At 57.6% G+C, this 19394-nt stretch overlaps 1 protein-coding gene across 1 annotated transcript in view; it reads right to left on the bottom strand.

Annotated features, from left to right (window-relative positions):
* The window catches only part of LOC137363715 (eukaryotic translation initiation factor 4H-like), a 128749-nt gene that overhangs the window by 69768 nt on the left and 39587 nt on the right, over window positions 1-19394 (bottom strand). The gene's annotated exons all lie outside the window — the stretch shown is intronic.

The following is a 19394-nucleotide window of genomic DNA, read 5'->3' as shown; positions in this document are numbered from 1 at the left end:
GGTTGCAGGGGATGGAGGAGGTTACAGATATAGGGAGGGTTGTAGGGGCTGGAGGAGGTTACAGAGATGGGGAGGGTTGTAGCGGTTGGAGGAGGTTACAGAGATTGGGAGGGTGGTACCGGCTGGAGGAGGTTGCAGAGATTGGGAGCGTTGTAGCGGCTGTAGATTACAGAGATAGGGCGGGGTTGCAGGGGCTGGAGGAGGTTTCAGAGATAGGGAGGGTTGGAGGGGGCTGGAGGAGGTTACAGAGATGGGGAGCGGTGTAGGGGCTGGAGGTGGTTACAGAGATAGGGAGCGTTGTAGGTGCTTGTGGAGGTTACAGAGATGGTGAGGGTTGTCGGGGCTGCAGGAGGTTACAGAGATGGAGAGGGTTGTAGGGGCTGGAGGAAGTTCCAGAGATAGGGAGGGTTGTAGGGTCTGGAGGAAGTTACAGAGATAGGGAGTGTTGTTGGGACTGGAGGAGGTTACAGAGATAGGGATGGTTGGAGGGGGCTGGAGGAGGTTACAGAGATGGGGAGGGGTGTTGGGGCTGGAGGAGGTTACAGAGATAGGGAGGGTTGTTGGGGCTTGTGGAGGTTACAGAGATAGGGAGGGTTGTTGGGGCTTGTGGAGGTTACAGAGATAGGGAGGGTTGTAGGGTCTTGTGGAGGTTTCAGAGATAGGGAGGGTTGTGGGGGCTGGAGGAAACAACAGAGATTGGGAGACTTGTAGGGGCTGGAGGAGTTTCCAGAGATAGGGAGGGATGTGGGGACTGGAGGTTACAGAGATAGGGAGGGTTGTAGGGGACTGGAGGAGGTTCCAGAGATCGGGAGGTTTGCAGGGGCTGGAGGACATTACAGAGATGGGGAGGGTTGTCGGGGCTGGAGGAGGTTACAGAGATGGGGAGGGCTGTAGGGGCTGGAGGAGGTTGCAGAGATGGGGAGGGTTGTAGGGGCTGGAGGAGGTTACAGAGATGGTGAGGGTTGTCGGGGCTGGAGGAGGTTACAGAGATGGTGAGCGTTGCAGGGGCTGGAGGAGGTTCCAGAGATAGGGAGGGTTGTCGGAGCTGGAGGAAGTTGCAGAGACAGGGAGGGTTGTAGGGGCTGGAGGAAGTTAGAGAGATGGGGAGGGTTGTAGGGGCTGGAGGAGGTTACAGAGATGGGAGGGATGTAGGGGCTGGAGGAAGTTACAGAGATAGGGAGGGTTGTAGAGGCTGGAGGAGGTTACAGAGATAGGGAGGGTTGTCGGGGCTGGAGGAGGTTACAGAGATAGGGAGAGTTGTCGGGGCTGGAGGAGGTTACAGAGATAGGGCGGGTTGTCGGGGCTAGAGGAGGCTACAGAGATGGGGATGGTTGTAGCGGTCGGAGGATGTTCCAGAGATGGGGAGGGATGTGGGGACTGCAGGACGTTACAGAAATGGGGAGGGTTGTAGGGGCTGGAGGAAGTTGCAGAGATCGGGAGGGTTGTCGGGGCTGGAGGAGGTTCCAGAGATAGGGAGAGTTGTTGGGGCTGGAGGAGGTTTCAGACATGGGGAGGGGTTGTAGGGGCTGGAGGAGGTTACAGAGATAGGGAGGGTTGTGGGGGCTTGTGGAGGTTACAGAGATAGGGAGGGTTGGAGGGGGCTGGAGGAGGTTACAGAGATGGGGAGGGGTGTAGGGGCTGGAGGAGGTGTCAGAGATAGGGAGGGGTTATAGGGGCTGGAGGAGGTTACAGAGATAGGGAGGGTTGTCGCGGCTGGGGGAGGTTCCAGAGATCGGGAGGGTTGTAGGGGCTGCAGGAGGTTACAGAGATGGAGAGGGTTGTAGGGGCTGGAGGAAGTTCCAGAGATAGGGAGGGTTGTGGCATCTGGAGGAGGTTACAGAGAGAGGGAGGGGTTGTTGGGGCTGGAGGAGGTTACAGAGATAGGGAGGGTTTTAGGAGCTGGCGGAAGTTACAGATATAGGGAGGGTTGCAGGGGCTGGAGGCGGTTACAGATATAGGGAGGGTTGTAGGAGCTGGAGGAGGTGACAGAGATGGGGAGGGTTGTAGCGGTTGGAGGAGGTTCCAGAGATAGGGAGGGATGTGGGGACTGGAGGAGGTTACAGAGATAGCGAGGGTTGTAGGGGCTGCAGGAGGTTACAGAGATGGAGAGGGTTGTAGGGGCTGGAGGAAGTTCCAGAGATAGGGAGGGTTGTAGGGGCTGGAGGAAGTTACAGAGATAGGGAGTGTTGTTGAGACTGGAGGAGGTTACAGAGATAGGGATGGTTGGAGGGGGCTGGAGGAGGTTACAGAGATGGGGAGGGGTGTTGGGGCTGGAGGAGGTTACAGAGAGAGGGAGGGTTGTTGGGGCTTGTGGAGGTTACAGAGATAGGGAGGGTTCTGGGTGCTTGTGGAGGTTACAGAGATAGGGAGGGTTGTGGGGGCTGGAGGAAACAACAGAGATTGTGAGAGTTGTAGGGGCTGGAGCAGGTTCCAGAGATGGGGAGGGTTGTTGGGGCTGGAGCAGGTTACAGCGATGGGGAGGGTTCTTGGGGCTGGAGGAGGTTTCAGCGATGGGGAGGGTTGTCGGGGCTGGAGGAGGTTACCGAGATAGGGATGGTTGTAGGGGCTGGAGGAGGTTGCAGAGATGGGGAGTGTTGTAGCGGTTGGAGGAGGTTCCAGAGATAGGGAGGGATGTGGGGACTGTAGGAGGTTACAGAGATAGGGAGGGTTGTTGGGGCTTGTGGAGGTTACAGAGATAGGGAGGGTTGTGGGGGCTGGAGGAAACAATAGAGATTGGGAGAGTTGTAGGGGCTGGAGGAGGTTCCAGAGATATGGAGGGATGTGGGAACTGGAGGTTACAGAGATAGGGAGGGTTGTAGGGGACTGGAGGAGGTTCCAGAAATCGGGAGGTTTGTAGGGGCTGGAGGACATTATAGAGATGGGGAGGGTTGTCGGGGCTGGTGGAGGTTACAGAGATGGTGAGGGTTGTCGGGGCTGGAGGAGGTTACAGAGATGGTGAGGGTTGTCGGAGCTGGAGGAGGTTCCAGAGACAGGGAGGGTTGCAGGGGCTGGAGGAAGTTAGAGAGATGGGGAGGGTTGTCGGGGCTGGCGGAGGTTACAGAGATCGGTTGGGTTGCAGGGGCTGGAGGAGGTTGCAGAGATAGGGAGGGATGTAGGGGCTGGAGGAAGTTACAGAGATCGGGAGGGTTGTAGGGGCTGGAGGAGGTTACAGAGATAGGGAGGGTTGTAGGGGCTGGAGGAGGTTACAGAGATAGGGAGAGTTGTCGGGGCTGGAGGAGGCTACAGAGATGGGGATGGTTGTAGCGGTCGGAGGATGTTCCAGAGATGGGGAGGGATGTGGGGACTGCAGGACGTTACAGAAATGGGGAGGGTTGTAGGGGCTGGAGGAAGTTACAGAGATCGGGAGGGTTGTCGGGGCTGGAGGAGGTTTCAGACATGGGGATGGTTGTAGCGGTTGGACGAAGTTCCAGAGATAGGGAGGGATGTGGAGACTGGAGGAGATTACAGAGATAGGGAGGGGTTGTAGGGGCTGGAGGAGGTTACAGAGATAGGGAGGGTTGTGGGGGCTTGTGGAGGTTACAGAGATAGGGAGGGTTGGAGGGGGCTGGAGGAGGTTACAGAGATGGGGAGGGGTGTCGGGGCTGGAGGAGGTTACAGAGATAGGGAGGGCTGGAGGGGGCTGGAGGAGGTTACAGAGATGGGGAGGGTTGTCGCGGCTGGGGGAGGTTCCAGAGATCGGGAGGGTTGTAGGGGCTGCTGGAGGTTACAGAGATATAGAGGGTTGTCGGGGCTGGAGGAAGTTGCAGAGATAGGGAGGGTTGTGGCATCTGGAGGAGGTTACAGAGAGAGGGAGGGGTTGTCGGGGCTGGAGGAGGTTACAGAGGTAGGGAGGGTTTTAGGGGCTGGAGGAAGTTACAGATATCGGGAGGGTTGCAGGGGCTGGAGGAGGTTACAGATATAGGGAGGGTTGTAGGGGCTGGAGGAGGTTGCAGAGATGGGGAGGGTTGTAGCGGTTGGAGGAGGTTCCAGAGATAGGGAGGGATGTGGGGACTGGAAGAGGTTACAGAGATAGGGAGGGTTGTCGGGGCTTGTGGAGGTTACAGAGATAGGGAGGGTTGTGGGGGCTGGAGGAAACAACAGAGATTGGGAGAGTTGTAGGGGCTGGAGGAGGTTCCAGAGATAGGGAGGGATGTGGGGACTGGAGGTTACAGAGATGGGGAGGGTTGTAGGGGACTGGAGGAGGTTACAGAGATGGGGAGGGATGTGGGGACTGGAGGTTACAGAGATGGGGAGGGTTGTAGGGGACTGGAGGAGGTTCCAGAAATCGGGAGGTTTGTAGGGGCTGGAGGACAATACAGAGATGGGGAGGGTTGTCGGGGCTGGAGGAGGTTACAGAGATGGGGAGGGCTGTTGGGGCTGTAGATTACAGAGATAGCGGTTGTAGGGGCTGGAGGAGGTTACAGAGATAGGGAGGGTTGGAGGGGGCTGGAGGAGGTTCCAGAGATGGGGAGGGGTGTAGGGGCTGGAGGAAGTTACAGAGATAGGGAGGGTTGTAGGGGCTGGAGGAGGTTACAGAGATAGGGAGGGTTGTAGGGGCTGGAGGAGGTTACAGAGATAGGGAGGGTTGTGGGGGTTTTTGGAGGTTACAGAGATAGGGAGGGTTGGAGGGGGCTGGAGGAGGTTACAGAGATGGGGAGGGGTGTAGGGGCTGGAGGAGGTGACAGAGATAGGGAGGGGTTATAGGGGCTGGAGGAGGTTACAGAGATAGGGAGGGTTGGAGGGGGCTGGAGGAGGTTACAGAGATGGAGTGGTGTCGGGGCTGTTGGAGGTTCCAGAGATAGGGAGGGTTGTTGGGGCTTGTGGAGGTTCCAGAGATAGGGAGGGTTGTAGGGGCTTGTGGAGGTTCCAGAGATAGGGAGGGATGTGGAGACTGGAGGAGGTTACAGAGAAAGGGAGGGTTGTCGCGGCTGTAGATTACAGGGATAGGGAGGGGTTGTCGGGGCTGGAGGAGGTTACAGAGATAGGGAGGGTTGGAGGGGGCTGGAGGAGGTTGCAGAGATGGGGAGGGGTGTAGGGGCTGGAGGAGGTTACAGAGATAGGGAGGGTTGTTGGGGCTTGTGGAGGTTGCAGAGATAGGGAGGGTTGTCGGGGCTTGTGGATGTTTCAGAGATAGGGAGGGTTGTAGTGGCTGGAGGAGGTTACAGAGATATGGAGGGTTGTCGGGGCTGGAGGAGGTTACAGAGATAGGGAGAGTTGTTGGGGCTGGAGGAGGTTACAGACATGGGGAGGGTTGGAGCGGTTGGACGAGGTTCCAGAGATAGGGAGGGATGTGGAGACTGGAGGAGGTTACAGAGATAGGGAGGGTTGTAGCGGCTGTAGAGTACAGAGTTCGGGAGCGGTTGTAGGGGCTGGAGGAGGTTACAGAGATAGGGAGGGTTGTCGGGGCTGGAGGAGGTTACAGAGATAGGGAGGGTTGTGCGCGCTTGTGGAGGTTACAGAGAAAGGGAGGGTTGTCGCGACTGGAGATTCCAGAGATAGGGAGGGGTTGTCGGGGCTGGAGGAAGTTACAGAGATGGAGAGGGTTGTTGGGGCTGGAGGAGTTTACAGAGATGGGGAGGGTTGTAGGGGCTGGAGGAGGTTACAGAGATAGTGAGGGTTGTCGGGGCTGGTGGAGGTTACAGAGATAGGGAGGGTTGTTGCGGCTGGAGGAGGTTACAGAGATAGGGAGGGTTGCAGCGGCTGGAGGAGGTTCCAGAGATAGTGAGGGTTGTCGGGGCTGGTGGAGGTTACAGAGATAGGGAGGGTTGTAGGGTTTGGAGGAGGTTACAGAGATAGGGAGTGTTGTAGGGGCGGAGGAGGTTACAGAGATAGGGAGGATTGTAGATGCGGAGGAGGTGACAGAGATAGGGAGTGTTGTAGGGGCGGAGGAGGTTACAGAGATAGGGGGGGTTGTAGGTGCGGAGGAGGTTACAGAGAAAGGGAGAGTTGTCGGGGCTGGAGGAGGTGACAGAGATAGGGAGGGTTGAGGGGCTGGAGGAGGTTACAGAGATAGGGCGTGTTGTCGGGGCGAAGGAGGTTACAGAGATGGGGAGGGTTGTCGGGGCGGAGGAGGTTACAGAGATAGGGAGGGTTGTAGGGGCGGAGGAGGTTACAGAGATAGGGGGGGTTGTAGGGGCGGAGGAGGTTCCAGAGATAGGGAGGGTTGTAGGGGCGGAGGAGGTTACAGAGATGGGGAGGGTTGTAAGGAGCTGGAGGAGGTTACAGAGGTAGGGAGGGTTGAGGGGCTGGAGGAGGTCACAGAGATAGGGAGGGTTGAGGGGCTGGAGGAGGTTACAGAGATAGGGAGTGTTGTAGGTGCGGAGGAGGTTCCAGAGATAGGGAGGGTTGTAGGGGCGGAGGAGGTTACAGAGATAGGGAGGGTTGTAGGAGCTGGAGGAGGTTACGGAGATAGGGAGGGTTGTGGGGGCTTGTGGAGGTTACAGAGAAAGGGAGGGTTGTCGCGGTCGGAGGATGTTCCAGAGATGGGGAGGGATGTGGGGACTGCAGGACGTTACAGAAATGGGGAGGGTTGTAGGGGCTGGAGGAAGTTGCAGAGATCGGGAGGGTTGTAGGGGCTGGAGGAGGTTCCAGAGATAGGGAGAGTTGTTGGGGCTGGAGGAGGTTACAGACATGGGGAGGGTTGGAGCGGTTGGACGAGGTTCCAGAGATAGGGAGGGATGTGGAGACTGGAGGAGGTTACAGAGATAGGGAGGGTTGTAGCGGCTGTAGAGTACAGAGTTCGGGAGCGGTTGTAGGGGCTGGAGGAGGTTACAGAGATAGGGAGGGTTGTCGGGGCTGGAGGAGGTTACAGAGATAGGGAGGGTTGTGGGGGCTTGTGGAGGTTACAGAGAAAGGGAGGGTTGTCGCGGCTGGAGATTCCAGAGATAGGGAGGGGTTGTAGGGGCTGGAGGAAGTTACAGAGATGGAGAGGGTTGTTGGGGCTGGAGGAGTTTACAGAGATGGGGAGGGTTGTAGGGGCTGGAGGAGGTTACAGAGATAGTGAGGGTTGTCGGGGCTGGTGGAGGTTACAGAGATAGGGAGGGTTGTTGCGGCTGGAGGAGGTTTCAGAGATGGGGAAGGTTGTTGCGGCTGGAGGAGGTTACAGAGATAGGGAGGGTTGCAGCGGCTGGAGGAGGTTCCAGAGATAGTGAGGGTTGTCGGGGCTGGTGGAGGTTACAGAGATAGGGAGGGTTGTAGGGTTTGGAGGAGGTTACAGAGATAGGGAGTGTTGTAGGGGCGGAGGAGGTTACAGAGATAGGGAGTGTTGTAGGGGCGGAGGAGGTTACAGAGATAGGGAGGATTGTAGATGCGGAGGAGGTGACAGAGATAGGGAGTGTTGTAGGGGCGGAGGAGGTTACAGAGATAGGGGGGGTTGTAGGTGCGGAGGAGGTTACAGAGAAAGGGAGAGTTGTCGGGGCTGGAGGAGGTGACAGAGATAGGGAGGGTTGAGGGGCTGGAGGAGGTTACAGAGATAGGGCGTGTTGTCGGGGCGAAGGAGGTTACAGAGGTAGGGAGGGTTGAGGGGCTGGAAGAGGTTACAGAGATAGGGAGGGTTGAGGGGCTGGAGGAGGTTACAGAGATAGGGAGTTGCAGGTGCGGAGGAGGTTCCAGAGATAGGGAGGGTTGTAGGGGCGGAGGAGGTTACAGAGATAGGGAGGGTTGTAGGAGCTGGAGGAGGTTACGGAGATAGGGAGGGTTGAGGGGCTGGAGGAGGTTACCGAGATTGGGAGGGTTGTAGGGGCTGAAGGAGGTTGCAGAGAAAGGGAGAGTTGTCGGGGCTGGAGGAGGTGACAGAGATAGGGAGGGTTGAGGGGCTGGAGGAGGTTACAGAGATAGGGCGTGTTGTAGGGACAGAGGAGTTTACAGAGATGGGGAGGGTTGTCGGGGCGGAGGAGGTTACAGAGGTAGGGAGGGTTGAGGGGCTGGAGGAGGTTACAGAGATAGGGAGGGTTGTCGGAGTGGCGGAGGTTACAGAGATAGGGAGTGTTGTAGGGGCGGAGGAGGTTACAGACATAGGGGGGGTTGTAGGTGCGGAGGAGGTTCCAGAGATAGGGAGAGTTGTAGGGGCGGAGGAGGTTACAGAGATAGGGAGGGTTGTAGGAGCTGGAGGAGGTTACAGAGATAGGGAGGGTTGTAGGGGCTGGAGGAGGTTACAGAGATAGGGAGGGTTGTGGGGGTTTTTGGAGGTTACAGAGATAGGGAGGGTTGGAGGGGGCTGGAGGAGGTTACAGAGATGGGGAGGGGTGTAGGGGCTGGAGGAGGTGACAGAGATAGGGAGGGGTTATAGGGGCTGGAGGAGGTTACAGAGATAGGGAGGGTTGGAGGGGGCTGGAGGAGGTTACAGAGATGGAGTGGTGTCGGGGCTGGAGGAGGTTCCAGAGATAGGGAGGGTTGTTGGGGCTTGTGGAGGTTCCAGAGATAGGGAGGGTTGTAGGGGCTTGTGGAGGTTCCAGAGATAGGGAGGGATGTGGAGACTGGAGGAGGTTACAGAGAAAGGGAGGGTTGTCGCGGCTGTAGATTACAGGGATAGGGAGGGGTTGTCGGGGCTGGAGGAGGTTACAGAGATAGGGAGGGTTGGAGGGGGCTGGAGGAGGTTGCAGAGATGGGGAGGGGTGTAGGGGCTGGAGGAGGTTACAGAGATAGGGAGGGTTGTTGGGGCTTGTGGAGGTTGCAGAGATAGGGAGGGTTGTCGGGGCTTGTGGATGTTTCAGAGATAGGGAGGGTTGTAGTGGCTGGAGGAGGTTACAGAGATATGGAGGGTTGTCGGGGCTGGAGGAGGTTACAGAGATAGGGAGAGTTGTTGGGGCTGGAGGAGGTTACAGACATGGGGAGGGTTGGAGCGGTTGGACGAGGTTCCAGAGATAGGGAGGGATGTGGAGACTGGAGGAGGTTACAGAGATAGGGAGGGTTGTAGCGGCTGTAGAGTACAGAGTTCGGGAGCGGTTGTAGGGGCTGGAGGAGGTTACAGAGATAGGGAGGGTTGTCGGGGCTGGAGGAGGTTACAGAGATAGGGAGGGTTGTGCGCGCTTGTGGAGGTTACAGAGAAAGGGAGGGTTGTCGCGACTGGAGATTCCAGAGATAGGGAGGGGTTGTCGGGGCTGGAGGAAGTTACAGAGATGGAGAGGGTTGTTGGGGCTGGAGGAGTTTACAGAGATGGGGAGGGTTGTAGGGGCTGGAGGAGGTTACAGAGATAGTGAGGGTTGTCGGGGCTGGTGGAGGTTACAGAGATAGGGAGGGTTGTTGCGGCTGGAGGAGGTTACAGAGATAGGGAGGGTTGCAGCGGCTGGAGGAGGTTCCAGAGATAGTGAGGGTTGTCGGGGCTGGTGGAGGTTACAGAGATAGGGAGGGTTGTAGGGTTTGGAGGAGGTTACAGAGATAGGGAGTGTTGTAGGGGCGGAGGAGGTTACAGAGATAGGGAGGATTGTAGATGCGGAGGAGGTGACAGAGATAGGGAGTGTTGTAGGGGCGGAGGAGGTTACAGAGATAGGGGGGGTTGTAGGTGCGGAGGAGGTTACAGAGAAAGGGAGAGTTGTCGGGGCTGGAGGAGGTGACAGAGATAGGGAGGGTTGAGGGGCTGGAGGAGGTTACAGAGATAGGGCGTGTTGTCGGGGCGAAGGAGGTTACAGAGATGGGGAGGGTTGTCGGGGCGGAGGAGGTTACAGAGATAGGGAGGGTTGTAGGGGCGGAGGAGGTTACAGAGATAGGGGGGGTTGTAGGGGCGGAGGAGGTTCCAGAGATAGGGAGGGTTGTAGGGGCGGAGGAGGTTACAGAGATGGGGAGGGTTGTAAGGAGCTGGAGGAGGTTACAGAGGTAGGGAGGGTTGAGGGGCTGGAGGAGGTCACAGAGATAGGGAGGGTTGAGGGGCTGGAGGAGGTTACAGAGATAGGGAGTGTTGTAGGTGCGGAGGAGGTTCCAGAGATAGGGAGGGTTGTAGGGGCGGAGGAGGTTACAGAGATAGGGAGGGTTGTAGGAGCTGGAGGAGGTTACGGAGATAGGGAGGGTTGTGGGGGCTTGTGGAGGTTACAGAGAAAGGGAGGGTTGTCGCGGTCGGAGGATGTTCCAGAGATGGGGAGGGATGTGGGGACTGCAGGACGTTACAGAAATGGGGAGGGTTGTAGGGGCTGGAGGAAGTTGCAGAGATCGGGAGGGTTGTAGGGGCTGGAGGAGGTTCCAGAGATAGGGAGAGTTGTTGGGGCTGGAGGAGGTTACAGACATGGGGAGGGTTGGAGCGGTTGGACGAGGTTCCAGAGATAGGGAGGGATGTGGAGACTGGAGGAGGTTACAGAGATAGGGAGGGTTGTAGCGGCTGTAGAGTACAGAGTTCGGGAGCGGTTGTAGGGGCTGGAGGAGGTTACAGAGATAGGGAGGGTTGTCGGGGCTGGAGGAGGTTACAGAGATAGGGAGGGTTGTGGGGGCTTGTGGAGGTTACAGAGAAAGGGAGGGTTGTCGCGGCTGGAGATTCCAGAGATAGGGAGGGGTTGTAGGGGCTGGAGGAAGTTACAGAGATGGAGAGGGTTGTTGGGGCTGGAGGAGTTTACAGAGATGGGGAGGGTTGTAGGGGCTGGAGGAGGTTACAGAGATAGTGAGGGTTGTCGGGGCTGGTGGAGGTTACAGAGATAGGGAGGGTTGTTGCGGCTGGAGGAGGTTTCAGAGATGGGGAAGGTTGTTGCGGCTGGAGGAGGTTACAGAGATAGGGAGGGTTGCAGCGGCTGGAGGAGGTTCCAGAGATAGTGAGGGTTGTCGGGGCTGGTGGAGGTTACAGAGATAGGGAGGGTTGTAGGGTTTGGAGGAGGTTACAGAGATAGGGAGTGTTGTAGGGGCGGAGGAGGTTACAGAGATAGGGAGTGTTGTAGGGGCGGAGGAGGTTACAGAGATAGGGAGGATTGTAGATGCGGAGGAGGTGACAGAGATAGGGAGTGTTGTAGGGGCGGAGGAGGTTACAGAGATAGGGGGGGTTGTAGGTGCGGAGGAGGTTACAGAGAAAGGGAGAGTTGTCGGGGCTGGAGGAGGTGACAGAGATAGGGAGGGTTGAGGGGCTGGAGGAGGTTACAGAGATAGGGCGTGTTGTCGGGGCGAAGGAGGTTACAGAGGTAGGGAGGGTTGAGGGGCTGGAAGAGGTTACAGAGATAGGGAGGGTTGAGGGGCTGGAGGAGGTTACAGAGATAGGGAGTTGCAGGTGCGGAGGAGGTTCCAGAGATAGGGAGGGTTGTAGGGGCGGAGGAGGTTACAGAGATAGGGAGGGTTGTAGGAGCTGGAGGAGGTTACGGAGATAGGGAGGGTTGAGGGGCTGGAGGAGGTTACCGAGATTGGGAGGGTTGTAGGGGCTGAAGGAGGTTGCAGAGAAAGGGAGAGTTGTCGGGGCTGGAGGAGGTGACAGAGATAGGGAGGGTTGAGGGGCTGGAGGAGGTTACAGAGATAGGGCGTGTTGTAGGGACAGAGGAGTTTACAGAGATGGGGAGGGTTGTCGGGGCGGAGGAGGTTACAGAGGTAGGGAGGGTTGAGGGGCTGGAGGAGGTTACAGAGATAGGGAGGGTTGTCGGAGTGGCGGAGGTTACAGAGATAGGGAGTGTTGTAGGGGCGGAGGAGGTTACAGACATAGGGGGGGTTGTAGGTGCGGAGGAGGTTCCAGAGATAGGGAGAGTTGTAGGGGCGGAGGAGGTTACAGAGATAGGGAGGGTTGTAGGAGCTGGAGGAGGTTACAGAGATACAGAGGGTTGAGGGGCTGGAGGCGGTTGCAGAGATAAGGAGCGTTGTCGCAGCTGGAGGAGGTTGCAGAGATAGGGAGGGTTGCAGGAACTGGAGGAGTTTACAGAGATAGGGTGGGTTGAGGGGCTGGAGGAGGTTACAGAGGTAGGGAGGGTTGAGGGGCTGGAGGAGGTTACAGAGATAGGGAGGGTTGTAGGGGCTGGAGGAGGTTACAGATTTAGGGAGGGTTGTAGGAGCTGGAGGAGGTTACAGAGATAGGGAGTGTTGTTCGGGCTGGAGGAGCTTACAGAGATAGGGACGGTTGTAGCGGCTGGAGGAGGTTACAGAGATAGGGAGTGTTGTAGGGGCTGCAGGAGGTTACAGAGATGGGGAGGGGTGTAGGGGACTGGAGGAGGTTACAGAGATCGGGAGGGTTGTAGGGGCTACTGGAGGTTACAGAGATGGGGAGGGTTGTAGAGGGCTGGAGGAGGTTACAGATAGAGGGAGGGTTGTAGGGGACTGGAGGAGGTTTCAGAGATAGGGAGGGTTGGAGGGGGCTGGAGGAGGTGACAGAGATGGGGAGCGGTGTAGGGGCTGGAGGTGGTTACAGAGATAGGGAGCGTTGTAGGTGCTTGTGGAGGTTACAGAGATGGTGAGGGTTGTCGGGGATGCAGGAGGTTACAGAGATGGAGAGGGTTGTAGGGGCTGGAGGAAGTTCCAGAGATCGGGAGGGTTGTAGGGGCTGGAGGAGGTTACAGAGATGGGGAGGGGTGTTGGGGCTGGAGGAGGTTACAGAGATAGGGAGGGTTGTTGGGGCTTGTGGAGGTTACAGAGATGGGGAGGGTTGTTGGGGCTTGTGGAGGTTACAGAGATAGGGAGGGTTGTAGGGTCTTGTGGAGGTTACAGAGATAGGGAGGGTTGTGGGGGCTGGAGGAAACAACAGAGATTGGGAGAGTTGTAGGGGCTGGAGGAGTTTCCAGAGATAGGGAGGGATGTGGGGACTGGAGGTTACAGAGATAGGGAGGGTTGTAGGGGACTGGAGGAGGTTATAGAGATCGGGAGGTTTGCAGGGGCTGGAGGACATTACAGAGATGGGGAGGGCTGTAGGGGCTGGAGGAGGTTACAGAGATGGGGAGGGTTGTCGGGGCTGGAGGAGGTTACAGAGATGGTGAGCGTTGCAGGGGCTGGAGGAGGTTCCAGAGATAGGGAGGGTTGTCGGAGCTGGAGGAAGTTGCAGAGACAGGGAGGGTTGTAGGGGCTGGAGGAAGTTAGAGAGATAGGGAGGGTTGTAGAGGCTGGAGGAGGTTACAGAGATAGGGAGGGTTGTAGGGGCTGGAGGAGGTTACAGAGATAGGGAGAGTTGTCGGGGCTGGAGGAGGTTACAGAGATAGGGCGGGTTGTCGGGGCTAGAGGAGGCTACAGAGATGGGGATGGTTGTAGCGGTCGGAGGATGTTCCAGAGATGGGGAGGGATGTGGGGACTGCAGGACGTTACAGAAATGGGGAGGGTTGTAGGGGCTGGAGGAAGTTGCAGAGATCGGGAGGGTTGTAGGGGCTGGAGGAGGTTCCAGAGATAGGGAGAGTTGTTGGGGCTGGAGGAGGTTTCAGACATGGGGAGGGTTGTAGCGGTTGGACGAGGTTCCAGAGATAGGGAGGGATGTGGAGACTGGAGGAGATTACAGAGATGGGGAGGGGTTGTAGGGGCTGGAGGAGGTTACAGAGATAGGGAGGGTTGTGGGGGCTTGTGGAGGTTACAGAGATAGGGAGGGTTGGAGGGGGCTGGAGGAGGTTACAGAGATAGGGAGGGGTTATAGGGGCTGGAGGAGGTTACAGAGATAGGGAGGGTTGGAGGGGGCTGGAGGAGGTTACAGAGATGGGGAGGGTTGTCGCGGCTGGGGGAGGTTCCAGAGATCGGGAGGGTTGTAGGGGCTGCAGGAGGTTACAGAGATGGAGAGGGTTGTAGGGGCTGGAGGAAGTTGCAGAGATAGGGAGGGTTGTGGCATCTGGAGGAGGTTACAGAGAGAGGGAGGGGTTGTCGGGGCTGGAGGAGGTTACAGAGATAGGGAGGGTTTTAGGGGCTGGCGGAAGTTACAGATATAGGGAGGGTTGCAGGGGCTGGAGGCGGTTACAGATATAGGGAGGGTTGTAGGAGCTGGAGGAGGTGACAGAGATGGGGAGGGTTGTAGCGGTTGGAGGAGGTTCCAGAGATAGGGAGGGATGTGGGGACTGGAGGAGGTTACAGAGATAGCGAGGGTTGTTGGGGCTGCAGGAGGTTACAGAGATGGAGAGGGTTGTAGGGGCTGGAGGAAGTTACAGAGGTAGGGAGGGTTGAGGGGCTGGAAGAGGTTACAGAGATAGGGAGGGTTGAGGGGCTGGAGGAGGTTACAGAGATAGGGAGTTGTAGGTGCGGAGGAGGTTCCAGAGATAGGGAGGGTTGTAGGGGCGGAGGAGGTTACAGAGATAGGGAGGGTTGTAGGAGCTGGAGGAGGTTACGGAGATAGGGAGGGTTGAGGGGCTGGAGGAGGTTACCGAGATTGGGAGGGTTGTAGGGGCTGAAGGAGGTTGCAGAGAAAGGGAGAGTTGTCGGGGCTGGAGGAGGTGACAGAGATAGGGAGGGTTGAGGGGCTGGAGGAGGTTACAGAGATAGGGCGTGTTGTAGGGACAGAGGAGTTTACAGAGATGGGGAGGGTTGTCGGGGCGGAGGAGGTTACAGAGATAGGGAGGGTTGTAGGGGCGGAGGAGGTTACAGAGATGGGGGGGGTTGTAGGGGCGGTGGAGTTTCCAGAGATAGGCAGGGTTGTAGGGGCGGAGGAGGTTACAGAGATGGGGAGGGTTGTAAGGAGCTGGAGGAGGTTACAGAGGTAGGGAGGGTTGAGGGGCTGGAGGAGGTTACAGAGATAGGGAGGGTTGTCGGAGTGGCGGAGGTTACAGAGATAGGGAGTGTTGTAGGGGCGGAGGAGGGTACAGACATAGGGGGGGTTGTAGGGGCGGAGGAGGTTACAGAGATAGGGAGGGTTGTAGGAGCTGGAGGAGGTTACAGAGATACAGAGGGTTGAGGGGCTGGAGGCGGTTGCAGAGATAAGGAGCGTTGTCGCAGCTGGAGGAGGTTGCAGAGATAGGGAGGGTTGCAGGAACTGGAGGAGTTTACAGAGATAGGGTGGGTTGAGGGGCTGGAGGAGGTTACAGAGGTAGGGAGGGTTGAGGGGCTGGAGGAGGTTACAGAGATAGGGAGGGTTGTAGGGGCTGGAGGAGGTTACAGATTTAGGGAGGGTTGTAGGAGCTGGAGGAGGTTACAGAGATAGGGAGTGTTGTTCGGGCTGGAGGAGCTTACAGAGATAGGGACGGTTGTAGCGGCTGGAGGAGGTTACAGAGATAGGGAGTGTTGTAGGGGCTGCAGGAGGTTACAGAGATGGGGAGGGGTGTAGGGGGACTGGAGGAGGTTACAGAGATCGGGAGGGTTGTAGGGGCTACTGGAGGTTACAGAGATGGGGAGGGTTGTAGAGGGCTGGAGGAGGTTACAGATAGAGGGAGGGTTGTAGGGGACTGGAGGAGGTTACAGAGATAGGGAGGGTTGTAGAGGGCTGGAGGAGGTTACAGAGAAAGGGAGGGTTGGAGGAGCTGAAGGAGGTTGCAGAGATAGGGAGGGGTGTCGGGGCAGGAGGAGGTTAGAGAGATAGGGAGGATTGTCAAGGGCTGGAGGAGGTTACAGATATAGGGAGGGTTGTAGGGGACTGGAGAAGGTTACAGAGATAGGGAGGGTTGTAGAGGGCTGGAGGAGGTTACAGAGATGGGGAGGGTTGTCGGGACTGGAGGAGGTTACAGAGATAGGAAGGGTTGTAGAGGGCTGGAGGAGGTTACAGAGATGGGGAGGGTTGTAGGAGCTGCAGGAGGTTACAGAGATAGGGAGGGTTGTAGGGGCTGGAGGAGGTTACAGAGATAGGGAGGATTGCAGGGACTGGAGGAGGTTGCAGAGAAAGGGAGAGTTGTCGGGGCTGGAGGATCTGACAGAGATAGGGCGTGTTGTGGGGGCGAAGGAGGTTGCAGAGGTAGGGAGGGTTGAGGGTCTGGAGGAGGTTACAGAGATAGGGAGGGTTGTAGGGATGTAGGAGGTTACAGAGATAGGGAGTGTTTTAGGTGCGGAGGAGGTTCCAGAGATAGGGAGGGTTGTTGGGGCGGAGGAGGTTACGGAGATAGGGAGGGTTGTAGGAGCTGGAGGAGGTTACGGAGATAGGGAGGGTTGAGGGGCTGGAGGAGGTTACCGAGATTGGGAGGGTTGTAGGGGCTGAAGGAGGTTACAGAGAAAGGGAGAGTTGTCGGGGCTGGAGGAGGTGACAGAGATAGGGAGGGTTGAGGGGCTGGAGGAGGTTTCAGAGATAGGGCGTGTTGTCGGGGCAGAGGAGTTTACAGAGATGGGGAGGGTTGTCGGGGCGGAGGAGGTTACAGAGATAGGGAGGGTTGCAGGGGCGGAGGAGGTTACAGAGATGGGGGCGGTTGTAGGGGCGGTGGAGGTTCCAGAGATAGGGAGGGTTGTCGGAGCTGGAGGAGATTACAGAGATGGGGAGCGGTGTAGGGGCTGGAGGTGGTTACAGAGATAGGGAGCGTTGTAGGTGCTTGTGGAGGTTACAGAGATGGTGAGGGTTGTCGGGGCTGCAGGAGGTTACAGAGATGGAGAGGGTTGTAGGGGCTGGAGGAAGTTCCAGAGATCGGGAGGGTTGTAGGGGCTGGAGGAGGTTACAGAGATGGGGAGGGGTGTTGGGGCTGGAGGAGGTTACAGAGATAGGGAGGGTTTTTGGGGCTTGTGGAGGTTACAGAGATGGGGAGGGTTGTTGGGGCTTGTGGAGGTTACAGAGAGAGGGAGGGTTGTAGGGTCTTGTGGAGGTTACAGAGATAGGGAGGGTTGTGGGGGCTGGAGGAAACAACAGAGATTGGGAGAGTTGTAGGGGCTGGAGGAGTTTCCAGAGATAGGGAGGGATGTGGGGACTGGAGGTTACAGAGATAGGGAGGGTTGTAGGGGGCTGGAGGAGGTTATAGAGATCGGGAGGTTTGCAGGGGCTGGAGGACATTACAGAGATGGGGAGGGCTGTAGGGGCTGGAGGAGGTTACAGAGATGGGGAGGGTTGTCGGGGCTGGAGGAGGTTACAGAGATGGTGAGCGTTGCAGGGGCTGGAGGAGGCTCCAGAGATAGGGAGGGTTGTCGGAGCTGGAGGAAGTTGCAGAGACAGGGAGGGTTGTAGGGGCTGGAGGAAGTTAGAGAGATGGGGAGGGTTGTGGGGGCTGGAGGAGGTTACAGAGATGGGAGGGATGTAGGGGCTGGAGGAAGTTACAGAGATAGGGAGGGTTGTAGAGGCTGGAGGAGGTTACAGAGATAGGGAGGGTTGTAGGGGCTGGAGGAGGTTACAGAGATAGGGAGAGTTGTCGGGGCTGGAGGAGGTTACAGAGATAGGGCGGGTTGTCGGGGCTAGAGGAGGCTACAGAGATGGGGATGGTTGTAGCGGTCGGAGGATGTTCCAGAGATGGGGAGGGATGTGGGGACTGCAGGACGTTACAGAAATGGGGAGGGTTGTAGGGGCTGGAGGAAGTTGCAGAGATCGGGAGGGTTGTAGGGGCTGGAGGAGGTTCCAGAGATAGGGAGAGTTGTTGGGGCTGGAGGAGGTTTCAGACATGGGGAGGGTTGTAGCGGTTGGACGAGGTTCCAGAGATAGGGAGGGATGTGGAGACTGGAGGAGATTACAGAGATGGGGAGGGGTTGTAGGGGCTGGAGGAGGTTACAGAGATAGGGAGGGTTGTGGGGGCTTGTGGAGGTTACAGAGATAGGGAGGGTTGGAGGGGGCTGGAGGAGGTTACAGAGATGGGGAGGGGTGTAGGGGCTGGAGGAGGTGTCAGAGATAGGGAGGGGTTATAGGGGCTGGAGGAGGTTACAGAGATAGGGAGGGTTGGAGGGGGCTGGAGGAGGTTACAGAGATGGGGAGGGTTGTCGCGGCTGGGGGAGGTTCCAGAGATCGGGAGGGTTGTAGGGGCTGCAGGAGGTTACAGAGATGGAGAGGGTTGTAGGGGCTGGAGGAAGTTGCAGAGATAGGGAGGGTTGTGGCATCTGGAGGAGGTTACAGAGAGAGGGAGGGGTTGTCGGGGCTGGAGGAGGTTACAGAGATAGGGAGGGTTTTAGGGGCTGGCGGAAGTTACAGATATAGGGAGGGTTGCAGGGGCTGGAGGCGGTTACAGATATAGGGAGGGTTGTAGGAGCTGGAGGAGGTGACAGAGATGGGGAGGGTTGTAGCGGTTGGAGGAGGTTCCAGAGATAGGGAGGGATGTGGGGACTGGAGGAGGTTACAGAGATAGCGAGGGTTGTAGGGGCTGCAGGAGGTTACAGAGATGGAGAGGGTTGTAGGGGCTGGAGGAAGTTCCAGAGATAGGGAGGGTTGTAGGGGCTGGAGGAAGTTACAGAGATAGGGAGTGTTGTTGGGACTGGAGGAGGTTACAGAGATAGGGATGGTTGGAGGGGGCTGGAGGAGGTTACAGAGATGGGGAGGGGTGTTGGGGCTGGAGGAGGTTACAGAGAGAGGGAGGGTTGTTGGGGCTTGTGGAGGTTACAGAGATAGGGAGGGTTCTGGGGGCTTGTGGAGGTTACAGAGATAGGGAGGGTTGTGGGGGCTGGAGGAAACAACAGAGATTGTGAGAGTTGTAGGGGCTGGAGGAGGTTCCAGAGATGGGGAGGGTTGTTGGGGCTGGAGCAGGTTACAGCGATGGGGAGGGTTCTTGGGGCTGGAGGAGGTTACAGCGATGGGGAGGGTTGTCGGGGCTGGAGGAGGTTACCGAGATAGGGATGGTTGTAGGGGCTGGAGGAGGTTACAGAGATGGGGAGTGTTGTAGCGGTTGGAGGAGGTTCCAGAGATAGGGAGGGATGTGGGGACTGTAGGAGGTTACAGAGATAGGGAGGGTTGTAGGGGCTTGTGGAGGTTACAGAGATAGGGAGGGTTGTGGGGGCTGGAGGAAACAATAGAGATTGGGAGAGTTGTAGGGGCTGGAGGAGGTTCCAGAGATGGGGAGGGATGTGGGGACTGGAGGTTACAGAGATAGGGAGGGTTGTAGGGGACTGGAGGAGGTTCCAGAAATCGGGAGGTTTGTAGGGGCTGGAGGACATTACAGAGATGGGGAGGGTTGTCGGGGCTGATGGAGGTTACAGAGATGGTGAGGGTTGTCGGGGCTGGAGGAGGTTACAGAGATGGTGAGGGTTGTCGGAGCTGGAGGAGGTTCCAGAGACAGGGAGGGTTGTAGGGGCTGGAGGAAGTTAGAGAGATGGGGAGGGTTGTCGGGGCTGGAGGAGGTTACAGAGATCGGTTGGGTTGCAGGGGCTGGAGGAGGTTGCAGAGATAGGGAGGGATGTAGGGGCTGGAGGAAGTTACAGAGATCGGGAGGGTTGTAGGGGCTGGAGGAGGTTACAGAGATAGGGAGGGTTTTAGGGGCTGGAGGAGGTTTCAGAGATAGGGAGAGTTGTCGGGGCTGGAGGAGGCTACAGAGATGGGGATGGTTGTAGCGGTCGGAGGATGTTCCAGAGATGGGGAGGGATGTGGGGACTGCAGGACGTTACAGAAATGGGGAGGGTTGTAGGGGCTGGAGGAAGTTACAGAGATCGGGAGGGTTGTCGGGGCTGGAGGAGGTTCCAGAGATCGGGAGAGTTGTTGGGGCTGGAGGAGGTTTCAGACATGGGGATGG

The sequence above is a fragment of the Heterodontus francisci genome, unplaced genomic scaffold, assembly GCF_036365525.1.
Source record: "Heterodontus francisci isolate sHetFra1 unplaced genomic scaffold, sHetFra1.hap1 HAP1_SCAFFOLD_1155, whole genome shotgun sequence".
Classification (NCBI taxonomy): domain Eukaryota; kingdom Metazoa; phylum Chordata; class Chondrichthyes; order Heterodontiformes; family Heterodontidae; genus Heterodontus; species Heterodontus francisci.
This window is presented reverse-complemented; position numbering and strand designations above follow the sequence as displayed.